Below are 4,944 nucleotides of genomic sequence, written 5' to 3'. Positions count from 1 at the left end.
TAGAGGGATTCACCAGCTTGTGTTTCTGTAAAGGTGGAGCATTGTAGAGAGGTTGGAGGTGATTCTTACAATAAGAAACCAAGCAGACCAGACAGGACTTAGCAGCTTTCATCTTCCTCCCAGTACAGACATCACAGGCCACATCTTCAGGTCCAGCATAGCAGTGATCAGCTGGAGCAGCTTGGAGTCCAGTTTTCTTCAGATCCTCCACCAACTCAGCTAACATGAAGTTTTTCTCTAGGTTAGGCCTCGGTTTGAACTCTTTCCTGCACTGAGGGCAGCTGTGGATTTCTGTCGGATCTTCTCCATCCCAGTGATCTTTAATACAGTTCATACAGTAGCTGTGTCCACAGGGAATAGTCACCGGATCCTTCAGTAGATCCAAACAGATGGAACAAGAATATTTACCTGAGTCTATCTTATTTCCTCTCTCAGCCATCTCACTTCTCAACAACACTGAATGTCTCTAGTTCCTCTTTCTCCCATAGATGTGTCCCAAAAGAAGCCAAGCCAAGAAACCAGGTTATTACTGATCTTCAGCAGTTTGTCTGATCAGCTCAGTGATTCTACCGATCCTGAAGATTTCAGAAGAGTGAAACAGGATGAACCAGAAATGTAGTGGCAGAGCTGAACTTTGTGTTCAATAGATGGGAGGAGCTTCACAGCTGTTAATGTTTTTGGGCAGGGCAAAGTAAATATTTCAGATTTCTTGCATTTCTCACTTCACTTTCTGGTTTTAAACTTTTTAATTTGCTGACTTTAGCCTCCAGTTGTATGGAGAACCAAAACTGACATGATAAAAGCGTAAATATATATTTAGTTTTTCCTTGTCCTTACACATATGTTTCTGTCAAGAAATTTATATATTTTCTTTTTGATTTCCCCTAAACATGCCTTATTGTCAAGAAAAGTTGATATTTTATTTTGTCTTTTCCTTATACAAGCCCTTCTTCTTTTGTCATTGTATCCTCTCCTTTATCCATTTCTCCTTTTTCCATTTCTTCTTTTTCTACTTCTCTTATTTCTACTTCTCCTTTTTCTACTTGTTCTTTTCTACTTCTTTCTTCTCTCTTTCTACTTCTCCTGTGTTTACTTTTTCGTCTGAATCGTTATGTTAATGATAAGAGTTGCCTTCTATGTCTCCTATTGGCCAATAGACCTTTGGAACCAACGTCACTGCGTCAGACGCTGTGGGGCGTTTAGGTGCAGTCGCTCGGTGCCATCTTTGCAGGCCACAGACCAAAACAATCTTCATCCCTGTGGTTTTATTGTGTTACCAACTGCAGTGAAGTTAGTTTCGAGTTGGATATTCGATTTTCCAATATCTGTCAAGCAAGTCACATTTAGTTCAAGGTTGATTTGATTTATGAACGCTAATTTCAGCCAGCCGTTCTCTAGCTGGGACAAGGAAAAACTAAACATATAATTATGCTTTTATTTCTTATTATGTCAGTTTTGGTTCTCTATACAGTAGACCATAATCAGTGTTACATTAATTTATATATTATTTTGTATGAGCAAATTTACCAACTCTACAATAGTAAAATATTTGCTATGCAGCAAAGATATGTTAGTAAATTATTTACTTGAGAAAGTTTTTTACATTTGGAAGCTCTGACTTCCATAAAAAATATTGTTGTGTAAAGAGATAAAATTAGCTGTTTTATTATTAATAAAAACAGAATAACAATGCTGTTTTTTATTAATATTATTGTAACAGATGTATTCAACAGCTGTGCAAACAATGTCAGGTTTCCTGAAGCTGATGCCTCCAAACATTATGAGACCCTGACTGTGTCCTTCGACCCCCATTGTCTTCCTCAGGAGATCAGACTGTCCTGGTTTATGTGCCTGGACCAGACTACACTTTAACAGTTGAGTTCATAACTGAAGGATACAATAGGATACAACACTACTTCAGGGAAAGCCAGGCTGCTCTAATGGGGGATTTTAACAGATGTGACGTTTCCATTCTTCTCCCAAACCTTGAACAATATGTGACATGTCCAACACAGAGGTAAAATCCTGGATTAATGTGTTGATGTTTACGTGTGCAGGTGCTGTCCACCTCTCATCTGAATTTTTCCAAGAAAATACGTAGAATATGGAAAACATTAACTTAAAACTTGAAATAACAGGAAATATTACAAGATTGAAGAGTTTTTCAAGCAACAGTGGGAAGCAAGCAGGAGAACCCCTTTTCTCTTTCCGTGACTCCTGAACTTTACAGGGCGCTGAATATTGTCTGTCAGGTCGTTGAAGGGGAAGAAGGAGTAAATGTGCTGTTGGAACTAGACTCTGTTGTTTACAGCTTTGACTGGTTATACTGTATGCTTTGTCCCAGAAAATTTTATTGTTTCTGTCTGCAATTATTCAAGTGGTTCAGATATTCAGTTCAGAAACCATTCAGGAAACAATGATACGACAACAAAGATTATAATGTTAGTCAATAATACAATATCTAGAAATAACAACAACAAAACCCTGTTTTACAAAAAAAAAACTGCTTACTTAATGTGTTGAATGAGCTCCAGATCAATAACCTTTAATCTGGTTTCTCTGTCTTACACTGCCATCTGGTGTTCATTTGCAGGTACTAAGAAAACTTTACAAAAGAGTCTGCTCATTTATATTATAGTAAAAAAAGATCAATAAAGTTCAGCTTTGATTTTAATAAATCCAGACATTTAACAGTAAAGTTTTTTCTTTTCTTTTTTTAGCATAAATTAGTTATTGCTTTCTTAATGTGATCCGTATTACACTATATAAAATTCTGAAACAATATAACACCTTCTATGCTAGATTTTTTTTAAATACTGGATTAAATGTTAGATTAAAGATAACTGTTAAAGCATTAGGTCGTAATACGGTGGCCACCGTATGGTAAAGTGTGAATGACTACAACAAAACAAAAATCTAATTTCACAAAAATCGGATTTGGGTCACTTCAGGCAGCAGTGTGAACGGAGCGTCCTGAGTTTGTGTTCTATGGCTGGGGTGTCAAACCTACGACTCCCGGGCCGGAACCGGCTAAATGCATTATCATGAAAAAATATATGCCTCGTTTATTCTGCAGTTCCTATATTGTCCACGGGGAGGCGCTGTGTTTTATTCAGAGCAGACAACATGATGCCACACTGCATCGGAACCAACAGCAGATGGCAGCACTGAGCTTCAGGTTCTGTAAACAAGTTTGATTCTATCGCTTTACCAGCTTTTTATTGTGGCTTTGGGAACCTCATATTTCTCGGGCATGCTAACATACATGTCATGTCTGTAAGTTTTTCTATATACATTTTATGCATCAACCAATGTACTTCTGTCAAACGTCTGTTTAAAACAGCTGACACTTAAGATGTTCAATGTGTGAAGCCAGATAATTTGTTCAAACTGCTTCCCAGACGTGGAAAATTGATTTAAAATCATTTCTTAATTTTTATCAGTTTGGTGTATTTTGTGATGCAGGACAGTGTTTTTAAGTTCCAAAAACTGTGAATAAATATTTTTGCAACATTGTACAATCACTGTGATCAGTTCTTGTGCCTAATGCACTTAAATAAATGTTTAACTGAGTAAAAGTATTGTTAAAATTGCAGACACTTTTCGTAAAAACTCTGAGGTTATTCATAATATATTCTGTAAAAGTGAAATTCATTTAATATAAAAATCAACAACAAGTCCACTTTTATTGGTTCTATTTAATCTTGCGATGAGTTTATTTGTGTGGCCCCCTGCAGATCAGATTAAGCTGTATGTGGCCCCTAAACCAAAATGAGTTTCTTTAGTTCCCTTCCACTGAGCCAGTTGTGTGGAATGAAGATTGTTCGTTGTTTCGTGGCTGGTATGGAGAATTTCTCACAACAAGATGTCACTCTTTGCTGCTGTTCTCCAACAGAGACGTCTGAGGTTTTTACCTGTCCTCTCATCCTCCTAACTCTGGTTCAGCACTAAATATAAATATGAGTTTTCCTTCTCGCCTCTATGTGTGTCCTAGTTTTATCCCAGAGGATGAAACTGCTAAAGTTTACAGAATAAAAATTTTGTAAGACCATTAAAGATAGACTTAAAAATCAAAGGACAAAAGAAGAAAAGTTTCAGTTACATTTATTTTAAAATTGTTGTTTGTAGTAAGAAATGTCACAAAGGTGGTTATCAATGAATAAATGTTAACAAATGATAGTTACAATGCAGAATACATGTACTGAAACGTAAAGTTGTTGTTTTATTACTTTTCAGTTGGAAATTCTTGTTTTGCAACAAAGTGCGGTTATTTTCACACATTTTACACATCTAACCCTAATGATAGATCTCTTAAGTATCTGAAACCAGAGAGCTGTAGTTTCACTTCTGTAAGTCTGAATCCATTTAGATCAGTGGTCTGAAAGTCGTTCTCTCTCACTGAGGATGTTGATGCAAAGGTTACATGTTAGGCTCCCAAAGAGCCACAGCTCACAAACTGTTACTTATGATCATCTGCAGCACCATATATGAACATAACTTGGCAATTAGGAATGTTTTATGATAAATCATTTTGCATTCAACGTTCCCTATATAAGGCCTTTTACTTCCTAATTTGATGTATTTGTTCTGTTACAAAAGCAGACATTCCTACTATTGTATAATATTTAAATCAAACTTTTCATTTTTAACAAAAACAAACAAACAAACAAACACTGCAAACAAATCCAGCAAACAGACTCATAACAACAATAATTTATTAATGCTGCTAGATGCTGCTTCTCTTTCAGGCGTCAGTTGTATTTATGGTCTTTGCATCACTCTGTCCTCATCACTGGCCACTGACTGAGACCAAGGACTCACCTGACTGATGCCTTTCCCTCCTCTCTGTTGTCACATAATGGTTGGATCCCATATCCTCACCTAGGAAAGAAGTGGGGAAATGTCTCTCTCTCTCTCTCTCTCTCTCTCTCTCTCTCTCTCTCT

This window comes from Poecilia formosa, unplaced genomic scaffold, assembly GCF_000485575.1.
Source record: "Poecilia formosa unplaced genomic scaffold, Poecilia_formosa-5.1.2 Scaffold537, whole genome shotgun sequence".
NCBI lineage: Eukaryota > Metazoa > Chordata > Actinopteri > Cyprinodontiformes > Poeciliidae > Poecilia > Poecilia formosa.
Note: the sequence above shows the minus strand (reverse complement) of the source record.